General features: G+C 35.3%; 1 long non-coding RNA gene across 1 annotated transcript; it reads right to left on the bottom strand.

Moving 5' to 3' along the window:
• Positions 1-4,523: 4,523 nt before the first annotated feature.
• LOC121458561 lies at positions 4,524-26,424 on the bottom strand. The gene is made up of 3 exons (XR_005975853.1): positions 26,261-26,424; positions 8,881-8,978; positions 4,524-6,296 (listed from the first exon to the last, which is right to left on the bottom strand). It is a non-coding gene; the product is annotated as an uncharacterized LOC121458561 (long non-coding RNA).
• Between the last annotated feature and the right edge of the window lie 1,328 nt (positions 26,425-27,752).

Raw genomic sequence — 27,752 nt, forward strand, 5'->3', positions numbered from 1 at the left:
CTTGCTGTGAGGAATATAAGAAGGGTGTTTGAAAAATAAAAAAGATAGAGAACCCCTGAAGGTGTGTGTATGTAAGGGTTTCTCATTGTAACTAGTTCAAAGATATAAGTTTGACCCTCTTGTCAGCCCCAGAAAATTGTTTCTCTTCCTCAGAAAGAAAGATTAATTGAGTGAATAGTCCGCTGACTCTGGCTCCACTTCAGATCCTGAACTGCAGAAGGCTAGTCCCTTACAGCAAGTGTTTTTGATAAAGAAGCCAGATATTCACACCGGGAAAAAGACTAAATCTTCAACAATGATGCTAATACAACTGGATGTCTCTGTGAAGATGAATGAAAATATATTCAGACCCAGCATCCTGCACAAAATTTATGCCCCAACTGGATCAAAGACCTCACAATAAAACCAGATTCAATGAGCTTGATAGTAGAGAAAGGGGAAAAGCCTTGAACATATTGGCACAGGAGAAAACTTTCTCAACAGGACACCTACAGCTTTTCATTAGTTCCATACTTTCCAAATTTGAACTTTTTGACTAGATCATGGCAATGGCTACATAGACTTAAAGAATAAAACCTAGCAACTTTCTTTAGACTTTTGATACTTCCAGAATGGTTATGAGTGCTAACTTTAGATCTCAAATGTTCAGAATTCTTTCTGGACTTCTTTACCTAGTCATTCATATGCTGTATGCAACTGAATATTCGGTGGACTTCTCAGAGACAATGTATCAGAACTTGCTCATTCCTCTTCATATCTCACCTAGCAAAACCTGGCAAGTTATGTGATGGCAGAACCTGTCCTTCAGTGTGCTGATTTATATTCTTAGTATTAACATTTAAATTTTTGATCAATTAAAATTATCAAAAGATATATTGCCTATACCTTATAAATGTATCTTACGTTCAAAATGTTCGATATTTTATCTATATCGCTAAAGATTTGTCTACTACAAAAGTTGATCTGTCTCTATGTGTGCACATATGCACAAATACATAGAGACACAATTTTGTAGAGTCACCGAATCCTTTATTATTACATTATTTTTAGGATAATATCTTATAATCTTTTTTTCACAATCAGAGTGATATTTGTCTTAATGAAGATTTTATGTAGGACTGGAAGGAAAAGTTGAAGCAGTGACTACAGTTCTCTGAACACAATTAACCGTGTCTTTATCCAAAAGCATGAAGACTGTCATGTTGTGACTTTTTTTTATCTTCCCAGAAATAAATTCTCTTATGAACAATTGGATACATCACAACTAATCTGAATCTGGTTGGTTTTAGATTTAGAAACAACAACTTTAGACTATTATATCAATTATTTAATATACAGTTTCTTTTCATGTTCTTATAGATAATCTTGGTGTGTCTTGCTTCTTTAATTTATGTTAGAGACTCCTCATAATTCTTCAACCTTCCATTAAGCCTTTACAGCCTTATTTTCTGTAGTAATTGCATTAGGTCTAGCATTGACATTAAACCTTTGTTCTATTTTTCATAGTGTTTCTACTCCTGTGATTAACACTGATTAATATATCTAATAACACCCTGAATACAGTCTGTCCTCTTGATTAAATCATTTTATTTTAGCATTTTCTACACTCAGTATAATTAGGACATTGTTTTAGACAGGTTAAATTCATAATTATTCTTGTTTCTATACTCACTCAAATCTAGAGCTCTATCCTAAGAGGTTTTCAATTTCCTTCTAAATGGGTTTCCAGTATCTGAACTCCATTTCTATCATTATGCCCAGGCCTCTTTCTTTACCATCTATTTATAATGAATATTTTGATGTTTAAAAAATATAAATGCATTCTGCAATTTAGGTAACATATTCTAAATTTACTGATGTGGGAGTTGAATATGTTTTCTTGCCATTGGTTAATAAAGAAGCTGCTTTCAGTCAATGACAATCAAAGTAAAGCCAAGTTAAAAGAAATAAATAGAGTAGGTAGAGTCAGAGGGAAACCACTTAGCTACCTGCAGGAGACAGATGCCTCTGCAAAAGCCTACTGGAACCTTGCTGGTAATCCACAGCCACATGGCAATACACAGATTAGTAGAAAAAAATGGATTAATTTAAAATGTAAGAGCTAGCTAAAAAGATGCTCGAGCAATTGTCCAAATAATATTTCAATTAATATAGATTTCTGTGTGATTATCTCAGGAATCTGGAGAACTGGGAAGGAACTAAGAGCCAGCACCCAACAATTTACTCTGCATAGATTTGTCTTCCCTAAGATTGAAAGATGCTCCTAACATCCTCAATGTTTTTCAATTCTTATTCTTTCTAAGCAATTTCATTATATACTATATTACTTTGGCTTTTAATTTACTAATTAAAGTGTAGTTCTGAGAGACGTATTTTCTGATAATGTAGTAGAAATCATTTAAACATTTATCCATGGCTTATGTCTATCATCTGAATCATATGACTCACAAGTTTTTGATTATCCATATATGCCATATTTATGGGTAAGAAAGCACTTAAGTAATTCATCTAATTAAAATAAGTTGGGTAAATGAGATTTTGTGGCATTTATAATTATGTAAATATTAAGTTGATTAGCAAGTATTTAAGTTTAATATAAATGTGTACATGCTTCTGTGTGTGTGAGTCTGTGTATGTGTGTGTGTGTAGAAAGGTAGTAAAATAAAGAGGAATTAGTTTAAAAAACATTTTGTGTAATTTTAAAATGTTTATCATTTGTGGCACTAAGTAACTATATTATGGTAGAAATTAACCCCTATTAGCACATGTCATCTACATGTAAACATATATCAAATGGAATATCAAATACTACTTACCACTAAAGAATAGTATAAGAATTATATATTGCCGCACTATAGGAATATATTTTTGTTAAGAGTGGGATAGACAATTAACTGTTTATGAAGCACAAAAGCTGAGATTATAAAAAGTGATACTAAATATATCATTCCTTATCATGGAATTATAGCATGATTTCCCTCTACTCCATATACTATACTGTCACACCAACAGATATGTTATACAATAGATGGTTGTATAGTTATACAATTGATGGTTGATAGAACTTTCAACCTGAAGCCTCTGGAATATTTATAGCCCCCAAAGAGGAGCAACAAACCTTCTACAGCCTCACTTCCATACTTTCCACCTATCTCCAGAGGGTCATACAGATCTTCCCCTCCTAATATCCTTCTCCTTACTGGATGGCTTTATCCTTTCCCCAAACACCAATAGACACTCCCTAGAAACCCACAGGCCAATCTTGTAAGAGGAATTCAGAGGCTAACACCTGATCTTCACCTCTAATTTCTCTCCTCCATATCCAATTCCTGGGTTTCATTCTTACGTCTATACTAGAACACCTGTTGATGACTCCCTTCCCCTAGTTCCCATCTCCAGTAGCCCTTACACACCTTTTCTCCATCCCTGGACTCATTAAGTTATCCCTTCTACTAAATCCATCAGGCACCCCTTTCTTCTTTCTTTCTATTTTTTTTTTTTTTTTGAATTTTCGAGACAGAATTTCTCCGTAGCTTTTGGTTCCTGTCCTGGAACTAGCTCTAGTAGACCAGGCTGGCCTCTAACTCACAGAGGTCCGCCTGCCTCTGCCTCCCAAGTGCTGGGATTAAAGGCGTACGCCACCACCGCCCAGCGCAGGTACCCTTTTCAAAATCGGGTCAGTCTGGCCAGGAAAGCTGGTAGGTTAACTGCAGACCTTCACTTCTTCTGCTCTGCAAAATCAAATCCCCCATTCTCATTACTAGTTATACAACAGAACACATGCTTCAAACACTTTCTCCATCTACATGATCTTCCCCTCCAAACATCACTCCCCTCTTTGCTTGTTCCATCTTCCAACTCTCATGGCTACTTCGTATGAATCCAGAAGTCACTCTATTCAGCAAAACGGGTAAGATAGCACCAGATCTTCACCTCTTCCTCCATTCATCCAATTTTTGGCAGGCACCTGATGGAGGAAGGTCATTGGCTAATAAAGGCACTGCCCTGGCCCATTTTATTGGTTAGAGGATAGGTGGGAGGAGTAAACAGAACACAAAGCTGGGAGGAAGAGGAAGTGAGGTCAGACGCCACAGCTCTCCTCTCTAGAGCAAAGGCCTGAGAGAGACGCCATGCCCCGCTTCCAGCATGAAGCTCCGACCCAGGATGGACATAGGCTAGAATCTCCCCGGTAAGCGCACCTTGGGGTGCTACACACAGATGATTAGAAATGGGCTAAATTAATATGTGAGAATTAGCCTAGAAGAGAATAGGCCAAGCAGTGTTTAAAAGAATACAGTGTCCGTGTAATTATTTCGGGGCATAAGCTAGCCAGGCAGGCGGCTGGGGTGTTGGGGACGCAGCCTTGCCGCCGCCCTTATTACTACAGGCACCAAAAATTTCTCAACAAAAAAGGACTAATGACAAAATGTTTATGGACAGAATTCTGCAAGACCTTTAAAAAGTAAATATTAATTCCACTCAAATCATTTTACACAAATAGAAACAAAATAGACATCGCCCAATTCATTTTAGGAGGTTTCAGTTAATTTAATATGCATACCACAGAAAGACTCAACAAAGAAGGAGAATTACAGACCAATTTCCCTTACAAACATAGATGCAAAATACTCAAGAAAATGCTTGCAAACCAAATCCAAGAACACATCCAAAAGATCACCCATTATTATCAAGTAGACATTATCCCAGAGACGTAGGGATGTTTTGATATATGTGAGTCATTAAATATGATCTATCACCTAAACAAACTAAAAGACTAAAACAACATAATAATTTCAATAGATATATGAGAGGCCTTTGACAAAATCGAACACCCCCTCATGATAGAAGTCCTGCAGAGATTATCTGAATACAGTAGATATATATCAACATAATAAATATACAGCAAGCATATAGTCAACATCACTTTAAACAGATGGAAACTTAACCTGAGCCTTAAAAGTTTTAGCCTTTAAGGCTTTATTCATTGTTTTATTAAAGATGCCATTAATAGTTAAAGGGGAAGACAAAAATAGCATGGTAAGGAAGTCTACTCACAATGAGAATCATCTGCCTATGCTACTTTATTATTCTCTATCTCTTATTACACAACGTTCTGCCCTTATTTCTTTATTCTTCTCCACCTCCTATTACAAAATGTTCCCAATCTCAGCCTTAGCAGGTTCCAGGGCTGGAATTCTTTCGCCCTCTAGCAAATCAGATAAGGGTTCTCTCTCTCTCTCTCTCTCTCTCTCTCTCTCTCTCTCTCTCTCTCTCTCTCTCGTGGCTAGTACACTTCTGTTGAACTCTTTAAAAGGGAAAGTAGAAAAAGGAATTAGATTGTCAGAAAGTTAGTGAAAAAAGGAATTAGATTATCAGGGAATTCTAGAGGGGAAGTTAGTACACTACACTACATTTTTTTGATTGTTAGAAAGGTTTATTTTCAGTAAAACTATGAATAGGGCATGGATTGTTTAAATTAGCCATGCCACTTCTTTTCTCCCAGTATGTACAGAGGTTGCCAAGTAACCAGGCAACCTATGTAAACAGGGAGAAGCTGATGGCTCTTGATCAGATAGCACATACACTAGAAACTGTAGTTTTTAAGGGCCTAAGTCTGGAGATGGAATTACTGCTCTAAGTAAAGAAGAGACCCAAAACTCTAAATTATCAGTTTGGGGCCATGCTGTTATCAGTCATTCTGACTGTGGGTTTAGAGGGTCTTTCTCTGGGCTGCAGTTATTTATCCCTTCTGCTGTCTTTGAGAGACCGGAACTAAATTCATCAGTAAACTGAGGTAAAGGGGTCATAAGGAGTTAATAATCCTTTGATTGAGATAAAACCAGAGCAGCAACTTGGGCAAGTAGTAATTCTATGTCGTTGGATATCTGTGAATATCTTAAAGTAAATGCTCTAGGCCTGGACTCAAAACCAAATATCTGTTGATAAAGATAATTGCAGGAAGTCAGATCTCTTTGCTTACTTAAGAGAGAGGGACATGGCTAGGCAGTAGAAAATTATTCTGAACTAAGGAATTAATTCCCAAATATGTAACAAAAAGGGAGTTAGCTACAGCAAAAAACTACAGCAAAGGACAACCACTTTATTCACAAAGCAGTAGTGCCAACAAGCCTTGCCTTTTGGTTTACCCTTTACCAGACCCCTTGGTCCTGATAAATCAGTTGTGAAGACGGCTGAGCAATTACTGTTGCAGCTTGTAGCAGAAACTCAATGTAATTTCACTAAAATCAGGAACAAGGTAAGGTTGTCCACTGTCTCCATACCTCTTCAATGTGGTACTTGAGTGTTTGATATGGCAATAAGACAACAGAAGGAGAAAAAGGGAAACAAATTAGAAAGGAAGAAGTCAATTTATGTACAGTAGAAATGACAGTATTAACAAGTGATGTGAAAAAATTCCACCAGGATCCCCTAGAACTGATAAACACTTTCTGCAAAATAACTGGATACCAAATCAATGTGCAAACAACAGGGCCTCTCTTACATACAAATGGAGAGGTCTAAGAATAAAAGTCAGAAAAAAACCCACCTTTTTATTATAATAAATTTTTATTAAGAATATAGTTTTCACTCATACAATGCATCTGATGTATTGTATAACATCACAGTGTTTATTCCCTTCAATATTCCCTGTTCTTCCTCAGCTCTGCTTTTTCCTGGATCTACTACCCCTTTGTCTTTTATGAGAAAAAAAATGCCTCCAAATAACAACAAAAGATCATAATAAAACTAAGTAAATAAGGCAAGGCAAGAACCTTCTCTCCAAAGCAGTATAGGGCAGACTGAAAGGACAAAGAGTCCCAGTTTAAAAAAATATAAAAAAAATCTTGGTGTATCTGTAACCAAGCAAGTGAAAGATTTATACAATAAAAACTTCAAGTCACATAAAAAGAAATTGAGGAAGATATTAAATGGAAAGATATCCCAAGTTCGTGGATCAGTAGGATTAATACAATAAAAATGGCCATTCTACAGAAAGCAAATTCAATGTAAGTCCCATCAAAATCCCAACACAATTCTTCACTAATCTTGCAAGAAGACTTTTCAGTTTCATTGGAAACATGAAAAGTCAAGAATAGCTAAAACTATCCTAAACAGTAAAAGAAAAAAATGCTGGGGGAGTCATCATCTCCTCTCTTAACTCGTACAGCAGCATTCTAGTAATAAAAATACCACAGTGTTGTCATAAAAATAGAAAAATTGATTGACAGAAACAAACTTAAGAACAGGATGTAAATCTGCACTTGTATGTACACCTGGTCCTTTATAAAGAAGCCTGAAATATGTATTGCAAAAAAACCCACCATATTTAACAAATGGTGTTTGTCAAAATAAAATGCTATATGTAGAAAAATTCAATTAGATTTATACATATCAGCCTGTCAAAAGGCAAGTTCAAATGAATCAAATATCTCAACATGAAGCCAGATACACTGAACCTGATAGAAAAGGAAGTGGCAAATAGGCTTGAACTCATTGGCACAGAAGACTGTTAGCACAGGAAGTAAGATCAACAATGAATAAATAGGACCTAATAAAACTGAGAAGCTTCTATATGACAAAGGATATTGCCAGTCTGAGAAATACACAGTCTGCTGAATAGGAAAAGGTTTTTATTAACTAACGATTCAATAGAAGGTTAATAGCAAAAATATATAAAGAACTCATGAGACTCTTGGGAAAACAAATAATATGTTTTTAAAATGTGGTATAGTTGGATACCGAATCTCAACTGAGCTTGTCACCAAATGATGATCTAGTACAAGGATTTGGTTGCATCTAATTGAGTGATTGCCCAAAAGGAACCCATAATAATCTCCAAACAACCCAGGCTGTAGATAGACTATAGGATGCTTTCTACAAAATGTCAGTAAGACCCCATTCCTGAAGACAAAAACCTAAATAAATCACTGAGATATTAATCTGTTTTTTTATTGAAAATTTCCACCTCCTCCCCTTCTCCCAATTCCCTCCCCTCCCCCCACACCTCTCTCCCTCCCTCTCCAGTTATATAAGGTGAATTTGGAGTGTTTAGTGCAATTTTATTTAAGTCTATTGTGGGATCTTAGCACACATTGTTAGTAGTCTTTTAACATTGCAAATACAATTATCATAATATTAATATCTAATCACTCAGAGGGCTAATTTTGTGCATACATATTTAATTATGTATATGTGTGATGCATGACTAATAAAAACTCAAAGACTGAAATTGTAGTTCAACCTGAAGAACCAAGAAGGAAAACAACCAGCCACTGTCTCTTTCCTTGACTTCAATCTGAAATGGCGATCCTGCCTCCAGAAATCTCATAAGGAAACTGTGTTTGAAAGCTGTCTACTCCTGTCTTATAATCATTTCTAAGACTGGGATTAAAAGTGTGCATCACTGGGATTGAAGGCATGTACTGTCCAGTCTCTATGGGAAACTTATGTAGCTACTGGGATTAAAGGTCTGTATTATAATTACCTGGTCTGTAAGGCTACCTAGTGGGTCCATCTTACTCTCTGATCTCAGGCAAGCTTTATTTATTAAAATACATTTGAATTGCCACTGCATATATGCATGTGTATATAGAATTTGCATTAAAAGAATTAGAGAGAAAGACAGAAAACAAACATGTCAAATGTGATTATGAAGGCTAAGAATTTTTCAATTTTCCAACAATCCATTGGGAGTTCCATGTAGTTATCATGTACCTCTAGTAGAAAATGAACAGGAGAAAACCTGAACTGCTTTGGTTTTGCTCATGGCATTAGATAATCTACTACAAGTGTCTTAGCTACTGTTCTTTTGAAGCAAAGAAACACTATGTCCACAGCAACTCTTAGATGAGAAGGCATTTAATTGGTGGGCTTACTTACAATTTCAGAACCTTAGTCCATTGTCATGTTAAGCAGCATATTGCTGACATAGCAGGTTTGTTGCTGGAGAAGTAGTAGAGATACATTCTGATCTGCAGCTAGAGAGAGACAGAGAGAAACAGGGAGAGACAGAAAAAAATATAGAGACAGACAAAGAGACATAGAGAGACTGAGCGTGGAATGAGGTTTTGAAATCTCAAAGTCCCTCCCCGTGATATACCTCCTCCAGTGAGGCCACACATTTAATATTTGTAATCTTTCAAAGAATTCCACAACCTGATGAATAATAATTAAAATATATAAGCCTATAGGAGGGCTACTCTCTTTCAAATAATCATTTATCGTTGGACCAAAAATGTTCAACAGAAGAATAAATTTGATTATGATTGTATATAATTAATTTTTAATTAATCTTGTGTTGAACATTTTTAGAAGAAATAAAACATGAGGCACAAAAGAAGAAATTATTTACAAATATATTTGTGATAAAGTTATTGAATTTACAGTGCACATATAACACTTACAATTTAGAAATGAGAATGTGATTTAGGGAAAAGTAAGGCCAAATACCTTAGCAAACATCTCAAAAATGTAAAATATATGTTCAAAATAAGCTCAAGAAAATATTTTATGTAATAGGAAACAACAAATTAAAATGAAGAAATATGACTAATAATTATTAAAATGGCTAAAACTCAGAAGAAGGGCAAAACTAATAACTAGGAATTAGTGAAACATATTTATTATACATTTTACTTGAAACATCTCTGTAATCGATAGATTTTTCTAATTTTTTGTTGGAATACATGAGATGGATTTTAGGGAGAAGGGAAAATAATGACTTCAATTATGAACCCATTGATGAAGTTACAAATTCCCAAAGATAGCTTCATGCCAATTGCCCCTTTTAAACAAAATAGGTCAAAAACTAAATCCTAAATCTGCAATGGGATAGAGAGTAGATAGCTTGGTAAGTACTGCAAAAAAGCTACTACTGCATGTCAGGAGAAAGCAACCACATGCATTTCACACATGTATGAAATTACCAAAATACAAATTGAATTAGCGAAATAGTTCCAATTATTAAGTATTTTGTGACATTTGGAAAAGTGGGCATTTACTAAATGAAACTTTTGAAGAAAAGTTTTCCCACATGTACTGTTTAGTAAAGGTGAACACACAACAGAAACATAACTGATATAATTAGCAGATAGTTAACATTAAGACAATGAAATAAATTGTCATTTGCTCTTATCTGAACAAAACCTGCAGCCTATGATATGATAGTAGCTGGTAGAGTAATTTGGTTTGTAAATATGGCTGTACATCTTGAAAAATCACAGACCCTTAGAGCAGAATTCTCTAGTTGACCCTGATGAAGCCAGAGTGTAACACCTACTGCCAGGCATGCACTTTAAACCGATATGGTGTCACTTCGAATTACTTTGCATTGACATCTGTGGTTATTTAGTATTACAAGTTAATTTGGCTGACTTCCAAAACAAATAAACAAGTGCAAAACTGTCTCAATGTATTTATTGTGCTTGAATGATTGAAGGCCTTTTTGTGCGTGTGTATGGCTTTAATGTTCCAGAATAATTTTATCTAACAGCAGGAGTCAGCTAGACTTACCAATAAACTGTTCTTTTATTGTAAATTATATAAAATCTACATGAAAGGGACATTTGGTTTAATTATAATAATAATAAATAGAAAATGACTAAACCATCGTACAGAAATTTCTAAGCATAACACAATAACTATAATAGCTATAACACTAAAATACAAATGTGAGTGTTTATAGAAAAGCTTGATATAATAATGGAAAAATAAAAATTTTGAACTGCTAGAAATAAAGTGATCATAATTTAATAAACAGAAAATTAAAGCTGTTGAAAAGCAATGAAATACTAAAAAAATAAAATGCTAAGTAATGACTTTTCCCTATGAGATATCCAAATTTCATTCTATCTAAAATCATCAGGCAAAAGAAAGAATTCATCCACTATAGCTATGGTGATATTCAAAGTTCTGAGATTCTTGATACAGATATCATCTCCATTGTGGTGGCTTGAATGAGCATTGTTCATATAGACTCTTAGGTTTTGATGTTTGTTCCCCACATAGTGGACTTTTAGGTAGAACTAAGAGATATAGGCTTGGTGGAGGAAGTGTGTCATGAGAATGTTCTTTCTTTAAGTTTCAGAATTCCCATGCAAGTCCCCATTTCCCTCTCTTTCTGCCTGCTGCCTAGATGAGAATACAAGCTCTCTGCTAGCACTTTTGTCTCTATTTGGAAGGGCTGGCTGAAAATAAGTGGCAAGGTATGTGCTGGTTCTTTGAACAGCACTCTTCTCCAACTTTATAATCACCAGTGTATGACTCAGCACAATTAGAACTCTGCATAATAATAAAACATATATAAGAATTATTGCCAAAACTCCACACAGAGCTTATAACAACTAAATATTCTATTTTATTTCCATAAAATACTCCTAAGAGGATGTTGGATGCAGGTACTGCAGAAATATGACTAGAAAATATCAATCTTGAGTAGTTCACTATTAAAAAAATTTAAAAAGTAAACAAGTAGAATGATACATTCATTGGATAACAGAATTGTCTGTTCAACATATTCTGTTAAAGCACTATTGACTTGGGAGCATAACAATCAAGGAGACAAGTGTGAAAACTATGCTCAATCTATGGAATATAAATCCCTACTCCACAAGCCAATGCGACTATAACTATTGCTGAGTACAGAATTTTCTTGTAACAAGATCATACCCATTTTCTAAATTCACATTATTCAGTAGTAAAGAAGTTTTATTGCTGGGGATGTTAATTATAGTGAATATCTTCTGTACATACTAGGGTTATGTCTAGATGAAACAAGCTGGAGACATTGTAGAAGAAAGAGTTGAGAAAATGTCTCTGTAAGATAGGCCTTTAAACAAGCCCGTAGGTCATTTCCTTAACTGATAGCCTAGAGAGAAGGGCCCAGCCCATTGTGAGTGTTGCTGCACCTGGCATGGTTGTTCAGGGTTGTATAAGAAAGCAGGATGAGGATCTATGATGATAGTTCGGGTATTCACCAATCTGATTGCAGGGGAATACTAGTTAGTTCTGCCCCCCTCTCCACCAATAACAGACAGCTGAAGTAGTCTGGGTTTAACTCAGAGGTCACAACCCACATGGTGGAGCCATAGTTCAGACTTTAGAAATTTATCCTCTGATCTCCAAATGTGCACGAAATATCTAATCATAGTTTATTCTAAGAATGGTCCCACACCAGTTAGTTAAAGGGTAAAGTAGCTGCACAACAGTATTCTGCAGTAATTTTTGTGCATATGTTAGGAACTACTAGCAAAACTAACAAAAATCCATGATATACGTATAAAGGAGTAGTACTGAATTAGTAAAGAAAGCAGTAACAGTGAAGAAAAATGTAATGACAGGAAGAGTTATATTAAAATGAGGTTTGAAATGACTTCTTTAAGAATTAATCACTGGGTAACTCACTATTGAAAATTAATTAAATATAGGACTCTTAGCAAAAGTTGTTCTCCAACAATTAACATAATGTATATTTGGAAAAACAGAGATCATGCCATAGATATAAGATAAAAATGATACAATTATTTATAGAGAAAGGGAAAATATAACATCAGAAAGCTTTATTTATTACTATCATTATTAAAAAGAAATTGCCTACATAAATATAATTCCAAAAGATATATCTTCAAACACACAAGGTATGTAGGAAATCATTAGCATATTCAATATTTAGCAAATACTGGTGTGCATTATAGGATGAAGGAATGTTGCTATGGATTATATAATGATTTTTTGATTGATTGTTCGCATATATACTTGCATAGCATCACTACTTAGGTTTGAGTAGCTATGTATTATGGTATTTAATAAAATAAATAAGCAACAAATTTTCTAAAATATAACCCCAGAATTAAATAATACATGATTCTATACAAATATTTTCAATCATTTAAATATGAATATCAATGCAAAAAAATTCCTAGGAATAAATTTCTTTTAATAGATAAAAACTGTACTTCATTGTAGGCCCATATTTCCAAATGGTACGGCAGCCAGGTCTCAAGCCATAGTGGTCACATACCCTTCCTGTGGAAATTTAGCCACCTTCCTGCCTGTCATTCCCACCCTGGTCAGTTGGCTAACGTTGGTTCACAGCACTTTTCATTTGTGTCACACAGTCTGAGACTGTGTGCTGCAGACTCTGCCAACCATGCCTTCAGGTCACAGTCTGCAGCTATCCAGCCTTTGCTTAGACCAAGGCCCACAGCGCTGCACTGGTGCAAAACAATGTTGACAGACTGGCCTTGACCCAAATCCTTTTTGGGAGGATGCCTGTCTTGCCATTTGGTCTCTCTCTTAGGGCTGACAGAAGCTTTGACTCATCCTCTATTCTGGCCATGGAAACCATCTCTTGTTTAATAGAACATGCATAACTTTTCTTCAGCAGAAGTGTGCTCAATTTTATGGTGGGCCAACTTATAATCTCAAATTCATAGAATATTGATTTTCAGAAATATTCTCACATAATTTTTTAAAGCATCACTACATTTTGAAGTTTTGAGCCACTAACTGTATCACATGTTTCAGCAAGTGAGTTAATAAGGGGGGGGGGGATATGTAGCTATGAAGGCATTGGTTTGTGAAGTGAAGTACCTATTTATCTACGTCTAAACAGGTGACAATTACATTGGAGTTAAAAGCAGTTTAGATAGATAGATAGATAGACAGACAGACAGACAGATAGATAGATAGATGATAGATAGATCTATCTGTCTATCAACTACATTATATATTATAATAAATATATATATAATTGCTATTTTAGTTTATTTTACATACTTAATGGGTGACTTGTGCTAAGAAAGTAAGTAGTAAAGTGTTAACAAACATAAAGTGGAATACAAACTGCCTTAAATATTTTCATGCAGAAATTCAGTTACATATATTTTGTCATACAAAATAAATATTATGGGACTGACTAGTATTTTTGTAAAGACTTTTCTTATATGCAAAGCTTTAATCACAATAAAGTACTGATTAATATAAATTTTAAAGAAAATGTCTCACTATTCTATAACTTTTAAAATATATTAAAATATTCTTTTAAAAAGTAGAAAAACTTATATAAGGGCTTTTGTTTTGTAATTTCATATCTTGATTATTAGTGTTTAGTTGTTTCTTGGAAACCTGCTCTTTTTGATGGAAAATGGTGGTGGAATGGATCAGAGAGAGAATGAAGGTGCAGGAGAGCTGGGAGGAGTAGAGGGAGAGGAAACTGTGGTTAGGAAGTATTGCATGAGAAAAGAATGTATTTTCAGTAGAAGAAAAAAAGAAAAGTAGGAAAATTGCATAAAGGATATTAATAAAGTTAGAAATATAAAAGACAATAATGAAAATAGCAAGTTCCTATGTTTTGAAAAGTTTTTATTTGATAAAAATCATACATGCATACAATGTATGGTGATCAATCAAATGTTGAATCCATTCATCCATTCCCTATCCATGCTAGAATTTTGGCTGGCTTCATCTTGCATGCATTTGTTTATCCCATGAGTTGAGATCAATGACTGTCATGTTCAGAAATCAATGCTTTTTTTTTCTTTTTAAGTCAGGTAATAGTTCTATACTATGCCTGGCTCTTATAATCCTGTTCCCTCTTCCTAGATGATCTGAATCTTTATTTAGGAACATGTGATTAAATCTTCCATTTAGAACTCAGTAGTCTAAAGTCTCTTACTCTGTATGCTAGGCAAGTTATAATTCGCTTCAGTAATCATTGTCTACTACAGAAAGTTTTGTTTTTTAATGAAGGTAGAATGGAAGAACAAATATAAAGTGTCAAAGATAGGACACTTGATTTCAAAGATAAATAATAGCACCGGACAGAAATCTCAAGGTCCAAATCAGGAGCAGAAGGAGACGGAGCACGAGCAAGGAACTCAGGACCACAAGGGGTGCACCCACACACTAAGACAATGGGGATGTTCTATTGGGATCTCACCAAGGCCAGCTGGCCTAGGTCTGAAAAAGCATGGGATAAATCCGGACTAGCTGAACATAGCGGACAATGAGGAATACTGAGAATTCAAGAACAATTGCAGTGGGTTTTTGATCCTACTGCACGTACTGGCTTTGTGGGAGCCTAGGCAGTTTGAATGCTCACCTTACGAGACCTGGATAGAGGTGGGCAGTCCTTGGGCTTCCCACAGGTCAGGGAACCCTGATTGCTCTTCGAGCAGATGAGGGAGGGGGAATTGATCGGGGGAGGGGGAGGGAAATGGGAAGCGGTTGTGGGGACGAGGCAGAAATCCTTAATAAATAAATAAATTTAAAAAAAAAAAATTAAACAAACAAACAAACAAAAAATAATATTTAACCCACATTTTCAAATGAAAAATATTATATGTAGAAATATGTCTTTAATTTGTGCTTTGCTTAATTTTAAATAAGTATTTTATCTTTTCATATTTTACTAGTATGCACAATTCTCTACTTATTTACTAGTATACACAATTCTTACTTATCCACCTGGAAGCAGTCTACAAAAGATTTTTTTCAAGTTAACTCATTTTCTCCACATCACAGATAATTTTCTAAACTCTACACAAAGTTAGTAACTATGGGTTCATTGACAAATACTGCACCTTGTCTTACGTGCCGATTTTAGCTTTTAACTGATCTATATGTGTATTTATGTGAGACTAAGTTAATAAAATACTTCTTTATCATAGTCTGGTTAAAATTGAAGAATTTTATCTTTTTTTGTGCCTGAATAAAATTTCAGTGTGTATATGAACCTCATTTAAATTATCAATGTAGCTATGCATTAAAGATTAGCTTGGCACTATTATTGTCTTCTCCACAGCTATCAGTTTAATCTTTTTTAGGCAATTCTGTTTCTGTTTAAATTTTTTCAAAGCCTGCAATGTCAAAGAACATGAGGCTTTTCTCAGGTTTGGTTATAAAGCCAACTGTCTTCACCTCTACAATAATTTGAAACAGAAGAATCCAACTCTTGCCTAAATAACCATCATCCCAAGTCTTGAGGTTTCTTGAAATTATGTCTAATTAATCTTTACTTTAAGCACTAAACAGAAGGATATGGTAACATACTATAACTGATTTCAGAGACATTATTCTTTAATTATTAGGAAGACATGACAAAATGATTAAAGGCAAAGACAGAGTTTTAGAATCAGACAAATTCCAACAAAAGACCTCTTTAGAGGTTGATCTCTTGCTGTAAGTAAATAATTGAACAGGACTTTGACTGGGCGCTTTGGACATTCACTGTGTTTCAGTTACTTATTGAACAAATGGAATGATAAATGTTGCCATGGGCTGTTTACAGATCTAATTGATGTACAAGGAATTTAAAGGGATGAATGCAGAAACCTAAATGTTTAATATGCAGTTGATATTTTATTCTATTTTCATTAATAAATATTTTACAGGAAGAATAATTTCAAGAAGTTGTCAATTATAAATCTCATGTTGACATTTAATGAATTAAATATATTTAAACAGATGAATACCCAAAATTGATATTCTTTGTCTGTTAAATAGTCAAATCCATGTCACATGATCTATCACTGCCAAAGTTAGAATTTATTCTAAACAATAAATTCAGAATAACTCATTAATGTCACTGTTATTGGTCACCAAATCGAAAGCTCATCTTTAATACCATACATCTTTCTTGCTTCAAATAAGCTGTTCAAAGAATGACAGAAACCATGAAAAATAAAGTACCTTAATATAAAGATTTATCTATAAAGCTTATTAAATAGTGATTCAAAATCTTTTTAAATTTTAGTTTATTTAATTAACATTTTTTCATTTATTTTTCATACTGACCACAGTTTCTTCTCCCTCCTCTCCTCCCACTTTTCCCCCTGCAAAAGCTTCCATATATGCCCATCAAGCACTCCTCTATCTCCTCCCATGACTTCAAACAAAGCATGGCACATCAAGTTGAGGTGCTCTTTCATAGGCGGATATTAAGTGTAAAGTACAGGATCATCAGCCTACAATCCATATCCCCAGAGAGGGTAAGTAACAAAGATGGCCCAAAGAGGGATGTGTGGATTCCCCTAAGAAGGAAATATAGAAGATATCTCCTGGGTAATTCAAAATCTTTAGCAGAATATCCTATAACAGTGTTCTCATTATTACTATTTCACAGTTACAGAAGATGAGCAAAAAAACAGTTCTTTGTTTTCATTGTTATTATAACCTAAAGAAATATTAATAAATATTACAACTCATTCTGAATTTTGCCAAGAACATTTTGAGGGAATGAGTATTAAGGAACATTTTTTTTCATATAAATCATTGCAAAGAAACACCGTTAATAATCTAAAAATACAAAGCAGAAAAATGTTATGTATTAAAGTACATTTTGCTGGTTGAAAGTTCTATAAATTGTGCATATATTTTCAAAAACAATAAAAATTTAATTAACATTCTATCTCCTGATTGTAGAAGTTATTTTTGACTCTAGAAATTTATATGCAGAATAATTCTTGAAAAATTTATCACATGAGAGCTTAATACAGCATAACTTACTGGAATGAAACCTACAGGTTTTGATAAGCCATTCCTTTTTCACTACCACTTTAATCACAGTGGAACTAATCAATTTTCTATTTAACTTGCCATCCCATTAGTCGGTTTCTCATTTCAAACTTGAAATTTTATTTTATTACTCAATATAAAGCTGTTTACCCACCCATTATTTCAGCCCTACCTACTCAATAGTTATTATTTCTTGACAGTATGCTAAATGTTGTAGCAAATATAAAATTACCAAATATTTACAGCAAAATCAGAGATATGGCAAACAGTATTCCAGTGTTTTTTAAAGTTATACACAGATGCATACTATCAAGTCTTGTTATAGACAGCTGATCAGATTGCCACAGGGACATACAATTTGTAGTTTGAATAGAATAATGAAGTCAACATCAATTTTACATCTAAGTCAGTCTTTTGTAATTTGTGAGGTTGATCAATTATCACATAAGCTTACACTTACTATAACAAATGGTTTGTTCTACTAGAAGCCTACCAACCACCATCAGATTGTTCATGAGAACATAATTAAATTTAGAATTAAGAGATAAATGTTTTGTATGCCAAGCTTCTACATTTAATAAGAAAAAAATCATTTTAAAGACTTTGTAGCATACTTCAAATTCTGCCTCTTCTCATCAGGACTGAGAAGCCTATTTACCCTTTGAAAATTCCCATATCCTGTTTATGCAGTAAGTACCAGACTCACTGCCTAAAAAAAAATTCATAAATTACTAATGTTCAGCAAATTTCATGATAATTGGAAAGCAGAGCATAATTTTTAAAACAGAATGATGGCAAGTCATAGCAGGTCCTCTGATTTTAATACAAGACAAGCAATGGTTATGGATCAGTGGAAGGGCAAATTTTCAGAGCAGTGATGACCTTAATAAGGAGCAAACATTTACATTTCAGCAAAACTCAGATTATTTAGATGGGTCCAAAAGCAGGGAAGAAAATGTGCAAGGGTTCTAAGGACAATATGGGCTAGGTACATCTTAGGTACAGAAAAATGTCCTGTGTGTGGCAAGTTATTCGTGGGTGGAGGAGAGACTTCATCAAAGGGTTCCTTTGGACTGTTTTTATACCTTGACTTTTATTCACATTTTCCCATGCAGGTTACAAGTACTTCTTAAAATTCTCCCCTTTCTTTATCATTTCAGCCTTGTGCTTCATTAAAATCAAGTCTGCTTGAAATGGTTCTTAAAACCACTTCAAACAAATTAAGAGCTTCTATTTTATTGTTCAAGTTACCCCTAAGGCCTAGTTGAAAAATGAAAAGTTTGAAGTTATTTCTCTTTTTTAGAGCTCTAAAATTTAATAATACATAAATCAGTTTCCCTGAACAGATCATTTCAAGAAGCATAAAGCTACAAATAAATAATTTGTCATTTTAAAGTTTTATGCTCTGACCATTTGGATTTTGAAGTTGGATTCTGTGATATTTGCAACTCCCAAGAGGGAGTGTTAGTTATTGTGCTTTAAGAATGTTTTCTGAACTTTTTATGGTCTTTTTTGTCATTTCTCCAAGGTTAGCTACTTGAAAATGTGACTTTAAATACTATACTGAAGAAGGCAGAAAAAAAATCCGTTTTTTCTGTTTCTTTTTTGTATTAGACAACCATCTGATAACTATTGAAGTCACAATTCCTTTCCTGAATACTCCAGTGATGGCACTGATGTTATAAGGATACACAGCTACAAACAGAAAACAAGAGTAAAATCCCATCATTAAAAATAAGGAAAGAAACCAAGGTATCACTGTTTTTCATGTAGTGTGTTTAATTGAGATTATGTGTGAATATAAGTTCCTCCTGTATCTAGAGTAAATTGGAGTCTTTGCAAAAGACAAATGAGCCTCTGTGATTTCGTTTCTAGAAGACATTTCTTAAGGGCCTCTAGTCCACTCAGACTGTGACATCTCAAACAGTGTAATACAGACAAACGAGGAAGTTCAGGAAAGATGAAAAGAAAAGGAAAGAAGGAAGAATGGAAGAAAGGAAGGAATAGAGAAAGGAAGGAAAGAAGGAGGGAAGGGAGAAAGGAAGCAAGGAAGGAAGGAAGGAAGGAAGGAAGGAAGGAAGGAAAAGAAAGTTGTTTTCCTTTCTTGTTTAGTATGAAAGCAGAGTATGGTGGCCCTCATTTCTATGTTAGAAACAATACTTTCATGACATTTATAATCAATTATAAGGCAGAAACATAACGTCAAAAAGAACAATAGATATATGTGCATTGTGCATAAATATTTCTTACAATTGAAATGTTTCAAACTGTCATTTTATCCAATCTAGCGTCAGATTTGATTTAAATGTATTTACTTGTAAAAAAGCAGGTTTAATCTGTGCTCTTGATTCTCATATGAAATAAAAGAAATTATTTAGAGCATTCCTGATGACTGGCTTGCTTGTAATGTGAATGCTAAGTATGTTGAATTAGTTTATGTTCTGTAAGTATGGCATAATTAAACTTTATTGTGGGAAATATGCATTATAGTTAAACACAGCTGAATGATTAAGCCTGCATTCTATAGATGGTTTTAAAAAGAGAATGCCTTTCCAAATAAACACATATTCAATACTCATAATTGTACTCACAAGCATATTTATCCCAAAACTCCTTGTATAATCATTTCAGAGGCTCCCAAGGTCACCGAACAACAGTCTAATGAACTTTAACCCAGATACCTGAGGATAAAGTACCCAAGGCTATTTGAAGCCCTTTGTAGGATCCAGAAATTTCAGAATAAGATGATGCTTCTAAATAGGTTATGTGAAGTGGAATGTAAGGACAGTTTTGTAAAATCAAAAATACCTGTGCCTAGATAACTAGTGTCATATTTAAGATGACAATGCTATGGCAACACTTGTAAAAAAATAAAATGCAAAAAAGGAAGAGGACTATATCTGCCTCCAGTCTCCTTGTTCTAGTCACTGTCTAAGTTCTATTTCTCATAAAGATGCTTGTCTACAGATTTCTGGATATCAGCCAGTGTTTAAATATATGAACATGGAGGTGACAGGCATTAGCTTAAGTAAGAATGCATACGTCTTGCATGGGATTTGGCCAGCCAATGAAATTTCCTGAATAAATTCTATGTATTGTTTTGGACATTTTTAACATGATTTATCCAGTCTTGTTCACTCCTTGGCCTGTGAAGGATTACCTGGATGATGTGAAAGTTTGAGACAGGATGAAAAAGTATTCATCATTTTCAATCAATGAGACCAAGAAAAAAAAACACAAAATAATAAGGTGGGTGAATACAGCATAGCAGGATGTTGGCATGAGGTGGGGATAAGGGGAGATGGGAAGAGAGAAGGGAGAAGGGGAGGATGGGGAGAGCTTGAGGGAATGGGATGGTTGGGATCGAGGAGGGGAAGATGTGGGAACAGGGAATTAGGATGGAGTGGGCTTTGCAGTGATGCAGTTGCTTTTCATACATCCCTTTCCCTGTGAGTAAACTCTCTCCAGAACTCCTCTAAGTAATCCTCCTTCCCCCAAAAGCTAACTGGTTTAAAACTTGGGACTTCGTTGATATAATGTGAGTATGGATTCCCTTTCTCAGGTGGATAGACATGTGTGCTCCTTCTCCACAGGGAAAGGATGCAAAACAGCCACGTGCCACTTTGATTCTTTAAAGGTTTTTGTACATATAGACTGAATTACAAAGAAAGTAATTTTAAAATATAAAATAAAATTTGATTGTGTGACTGCATATGCAGACAGTGTAAAGTGTTGATAAAACAGCTGTGACCTCAAGCTCAATCAAAACAGAAGAATAATATTTTCCAGATGTTAATTCTAATTTATTGACTCAGAATATACATTTGTCAAAATGCTAACACTCTTCAGTGCAATCTCTTGAAAACTGGATATTTTATTTTACTTTTTAAATGTATTCTTCTCTCATACACTGCATTGCAACCATAGTGCGCCCATCTCCCATCTCCCCCAGTTCATCCTACTGTTTCTCTTCAGAAAAGAGCAGGCAATCAGAGATATCAACCAAATATGAGAAGACAAGTTACAATAAGACTAGGCACAAACCCTCATACCAAAGCTGAGAAAGGCTACCCAATAGGAAGAAACGGGTCCAAAAGAATAGGTGAAAGAGTGAGATGCATGGACCTTTCCTACTGTTAGAAATCCCACAAGATCACAAAGTTCCATAACCATATATACATACATACATACATACATACATACATAGAACCATATATAGAAAATCTAGCACAGGCCTATGCAGGCTTTGGGATTGATACTTTGGTCTCTGTGAGTCCCTATAAACCTTATCTAGTTGATATTGTGGTCTGTGACCTCTTAGTGGTCTTGATCCCTCTAACTCTTACGATTCTACCTAAAGTTCTTCCTTGGGGTCTCCTGAGCTTCAAAGGGAGGACCCAAAGGAGATATTTAATTTGGACCCTCTCTCCTCCTAATGTCTGGCTGTGAGTCTCTGCATCTGCTCCAATCAGTTGCCAGAAGCCTCCACTCTGAGGACGATTTGACTGAACAAGAATACAACAAAGTGATTTTGCTTTTTTTTCTATCCTAGGTCTCTGTGCTATCCAGCCTCCAATTCCTGGTTATCCAGGCAGTGTGCAACATTGCTCTCTCTGGTGGCACGGGCCCCAAATTACCCCAGTCATTTTTCTGGCCATTTTCACAAACTTTGCATCTCCATTGCCCCAGCACATCTTGCAGGTAAGTTAGATTGTTGGTTGAAGAGAAACTTGAAAACATTTGTTTCTGTGGGTTTTTTTGTGATGTCCTTGACCACTCTGGTTCTTACAATCCATCATCCCTCCCTTCAGCAGGATTTCCTGAGTTTGACCTAATGTTTGGCTGGGGTTCTCTGCATCAGTTTCCATCAGTTATGGAAAGAAGACTTTCTGATGACATTTGGTTTAGTCAGCACTCTGATCACAGGAGATGACCAGCTTCATAGTTGTGGGTTTTTTTTTTTTGTTTGCTTGTTTGTTTGTTTTTTAAGTTGGGGTCATCCTTGTAGTTAATGGGAGATTCTTTTAACTCAGGTTTCTACCTTAATCCAAAAAATACCCTCTTTCCTGTCAACTCTTTCAGTATTCTGTTTCTCCATTCAACCCCCACCTAGCCCAATCCTTCAATTTCCCATACCCATGTGACCCAGTCCACTCTGGAGACTTCTTCTATTCCTCTTTTTCAAAAAAATCCATGCATTTCCCTTAGGCCCTCAACCTGCCTCATAGGAACTCTCAGAGACTAAACCAACAACTAGGAAGCCTGTATGGGACTGAACTCTGTATTCTGCATGTATGTTACAGTTGTGTATCTTTGTCTAATTGTGTGACTTATAACAGTGGGAGTAGGGGTTGTCCCTAACACTTTGACTGACCCGTGGAATTCCTCATATTGCAATGCCTTACCCAGCCTTAATTCAAGTGGAAGTACTTTTTCTTAATGTAACTTGATATGCCATAATTTCTTTATACTCATGGGAGGTCTGCCCCTTTCTGAACAGAAAGAGAGGAGGAGTAGATTGATGGAGGTTGGGTAAAGGGGGAAGGGAATTAGAGAAAAGGGGGGAGAGGAAACTGCAGTAGAGGTATAAAATAAATAAACAATTTGGTTAAAAGGAAAAACTGCAAAGTTTAATCATACCTTTAAACTAAAAGAAAATAAATACATTTCACAAAATGTAAGTACTTCTGAGTGATTAGAAAATTTCTTTTGAATATAGCTAATGCTTATTAGATATTTGCAACTCCAGGAAGTAGAATATTTGTTAATTATGTTCCTTTTCCTGAAGCACATATTACAGGCCATTTTAACTTTTTCTTCTCTGTCAAGACTTCTATTTCTTTCATCCATCAAATGTAGATATCATTTATACCCATAAACTTTTGTCTTATAAGAACTAACAAAGGCATATACCTGACATTTCTAAAAATTTGCAGATTTAATCTCATAATGAATCATGATTTTGTGCAATGCTTATGACATTTTATCATTTTAAAGTGACACTTTTTTAATCCCTATAAATAAAACTACCTTAACCTTAAGAGCAAAAATACCTACATCTATGAATATATTCTGAGATTGATAGCATGAAAGTAGTTCATAATGAGATCATTTATTTGAGAATATTACTGAAATGCTTGTAATCTGATGACATCATTTGTATTCATAATTCTCTATACTAACATTAAATATGTACTTATAGACGGGTGTGGTGGTATATCCCTGTTACCCTCATAGGAAGGAGTTAGAAGTTTCATGTCATCCTATGTTGCCAATAAATAGTAACTTAGCAAAAAAATACAGCAACAGTTCCATATATCTTCAACAATTCTTGAGGCAGAGATAGGCCAATCTCTGAGTTCTAGACCAGCAGGGCCTATATAATGAATTCTGGGTCAACAAGACCTGCACAGTAAAACCCTGTCTCAAATAAAAATGACATACACATACATTTATTTATATAGTGGTGTTCTCATTTATGGAAAACAACCACCATGTAAGCCTTTCAATTTTATTTATTATGAAACTGGTTACGTTACTCAAAATGGCAAATCCAATGAACAATATAAAATATGCTTTCTTGTTCATTGGCAAATCCAATGAACAATATAAAATATGCTTTCTTGACACTATACTGAGTGAGGTAACCCAGACCCAAAAAGATGAACATGGGATGTACTCACTCATAATTGGTTTCTAGCCATAAATAAGGGTCACAGAGTCTACAATTGGTGAACCTAAAGAAGCTAAGTAAGAATGTGTACCCAAGGAAAAACATATAGTTATCCTCTTGGCTATGTGAAGTAGACAAAATTGCCGGGGAGAAAATTGGGATCTTGGGGGTGGGGTGGGATGGGGGTAAGGGGAGATGGGGAGAGAAAAGGGAGAAGAAGGAGAGGATGGGGAGAACTTGGGGAAAAATGATGATTGGGATAAAAGAAGGTTGGATAGGGGAGCACGGAACCACAATTCTTAGTTAAGGGAGCCACCTTAGGGTTGGCAAGAGACTTGAACCTAGAGTGGCTCCCAGGAGCCCAAGGCGATGTCCCCAGTTAGTTCCTTGGGCAGCTGAGGATAGGGAACCTGAAATGACCCTATCCTATAGCAATACTGACGAATATCTTGCATATCATTATAGAATCTTCATCTGGTGATGGATAGAGATAGAGACAGAGACCCACACAGGAGCACTGGACTGAGCTCCCAAGGTCCCAAGGAGGAGCAGAAGGAGGGAGAACATGAGCAAAGAATTCGGGACCACGAGGCGTGCATCCACTCACTGAGACAGTGGAGCTGATCTACGGGGAGCTCACCAAGGCCAGCTGGACTGTGACTGAAAAAGCATGGGATAAAACCGTACTCTCTGAACATGGCGAACAATGAGGGCTGATGAGACACCAAGGACAATGGCAGGGGGTTTTGATCCTACTTAATGTGCTGGCTTTGTGGGAGCCTAGCCAGTTTGGATGTTCACCTTCCTAGATATGGATGGAGGGGGGAGGACCTAGGACTTACCACAGGGCAGGGAACCCAGACTGCTCTGTGGACTGGAGAGGGGGGGGGGGAGAGGAGTGGGGGGAGGGGGAGAAGGGTGGAAGGAGGAGGAGAAGGGTGGGAGGAGGGGGAGAAGGGTGGGAGGAGGGGAAGGGAAATGGGAGGCTGGGAGGAGGTGGAAACTTGTTTTTTGTTTATTTTTTTTTCTTCTTTTCGCAATAAAAAAAAAAAGAATTTGATATTCCTATGTAGAGCTAGCCACAAGTCTGTTGTCCAGTAAAGGGTACCTATAGAAAATAGTGCCATAAATTCAGTGTTTCATTTGGCTTTTCGTTAGGGTCTAGAATAAGTAAGTAGTTGGTATTTTTCAGCAAATGAGAGTCTACAGCCTCCTTTATGCTAAGAGATTAGGCATCAACTCATACAAATTAAACATTTCACACATACATAAACACACACACATAATGAACAATATAAGATATATTTTATGATAATAAAATATATAACATAAAATATCAGGAATGTAATCTTTAACAAATTGTGTAACAATATTTTTTTTCTAAATTTTCTATCAACTGCTTAATTAAATGATGAGAAACACATATCTGTGTCACTTCTTCATCAGTTTTTGAGCCACTGTTCTTGGGAATAAGTGTGTTCATATACAAAAATTACAACATAAGAATCAAAGAACATATTTAAAAGATTTTGTATGAAGTACTTTAAAAGTAGTTTAAAAAATATGTGGCTGTCATGACTGGTTATTACAACACAAATCATGTGTTGGCCTATAGCTGTTAAAATCCCTAGCTGCTGAATGTACTAAAAATTAAATTATATTTTCTTCTCTTCTACTCTTCAGAATTTTGGCTGATCTTTGAGGTTAAATCACTTTTTTGACCTCAAAGATCTTTCCAGAAGTACTCATAAGAAGTTGTCTCTGGAGCTTTCTACTTTAAGGTAACAAATGATCTGGGCTGTGCAGCTCATGGGGAAAAAAATCAGGAAAGGATTAGCAAATGTAATGCAGAACTCCCCTGAAGTACATTAACTTTGTAAATTGTCAGCTGGTCGATTTGTTATTTATAAAAAATATTCAGTTCCCAAACAAAAATAATAGCATGTTATAAGATATTAATATTTGAAAAAATTGGTTTTCATTGAAATAATCAAGTTTCATGAAAATATGTTTAACTGTCAATGAAATTGGGGAATAGCATTTGTACTTCTGGAGCATGTTATCAGGGGTTACCTAGAAAATGAATAACACAGTACGTTTCCTCGCAGGGCCAGGGGGTCACTCTGCCTTCAAAGCCAGATCGGATGTCAGCAGGCAGAAGGTCTCGCCTCTAGGGGATGACTGCCTGCTCAGATCTTGGTAACTTGCTCACGGTTGTATTAAATATTCCTGGTTGGTTTTGGCTGAAAAAAAGAAAAGAAAAGAAAAGAAAATGAATAGCAGGGTTCATATTTCTTAACTGGCCTCAAATACTTTGTCAAAGCTCCATCCATGATATTTTCGCTTTATCATTAGTTTTCTACATACCTCCGAGGAATAATATTGTGAAATGGGTTTTGTAATGTTGACATATTTTCTGTTGTTACTTGAAATATTCAAAGCTGCCTCCAGTGAGAAAACTTTCTCCTCAATCTAGGTGATTGTGAACTTAAAATTTATTAATGATATAGCTGATAATTGGGATCTGCTTCAATATTTCTATATTATTTCTTCAAATTTATTTGTTGAAGAAACGTGGTTCACATCTTATATACTGAACACAACCACTGACACAAGTCATAATAATAAAATATTTACTTAATAATTTCAAAATTTTAGAATTCTGTTCTTTAAAAATAAATACGTATTTTCATTTTATGTGTATGGATGTTTTGCTTGCATGTTTATCTGTGCGTTATGTGAGTATAGTACCCAGGGAGGACATAGCAGAGCAACAGACCCTGGAATTGTGGATATAGATTATTGGGAGCTGCCATGATGATGCTGGAAATCAACCTTGTAGATTGATTGTAGATCAGTCATTGCTCTTAACTGCTTAGTCATACCTGAAGCTCAAGTTAAAAAATAAAGTACCAAAATGTATTGTAATTAATTTTAAGACAAACAAGAACAGGGTTTTTATGTTAGCTTTTATTTCTTTGTTTTCTTACATATGTCTGTATTAGTTTATTCTCTTATACTGCTAGTTTCATTTCCTATGTTTTGAAGAAATGACTACAAAATATAAAAAGATAGTATGACTTTCCATCAAAACTAAACAAAACAAAAGCTTCTCTCTATGTAGTGGTATTTTTCTTGTGATCTAGGATCTAGTGAATAAAGCTTGCTGGAGATCAGCATGTGAAGCTAGCCACTAGTTAAACATAGAGGCCAAGTAGTGGCATACACACACCTTTAATCCTAGGATTAAGGAGGTGAAGACAGGAGTGTATGTCTGGGCAAAGAGAGGAATATAAGGCAGGCAGAGACAGGAGCTCAGGGCATTAAGTCCAAGGTTTAATAGAGACAGAATCACCCATTCAGTATGAGGATTTTGTAGAGATAAGAACTAATGGCTGGCTTCTCTGCTTTTCTGATTTCAGGAGTTATCTTGATATCTGACTTGGAGTTTAGTAGTAGGAGTAGTAGTAGTTTCTTTTTCTTTTATTTTTTCCAGACATGGCTTCAGGGCTTCTCTGTAGCTTTGGAGCCAGTCCTGGAACTAGATTTTGTAGAACATGCCGGC

Source organism: Microtus oregoni, unplaced genomic scaffold, assembly GCF_018167655.1.
Source record: "Microtus oregoni isolate MIOR12 unplaced genomic scaffold, Mior012 000001F_ref0000356, whole genome shotgun sequence".
NCBI lineage: Eukaryota > Metazoa > Chordata > Mammalia > Rodentia > Cricetidae > Microtus > Microtus oregoni.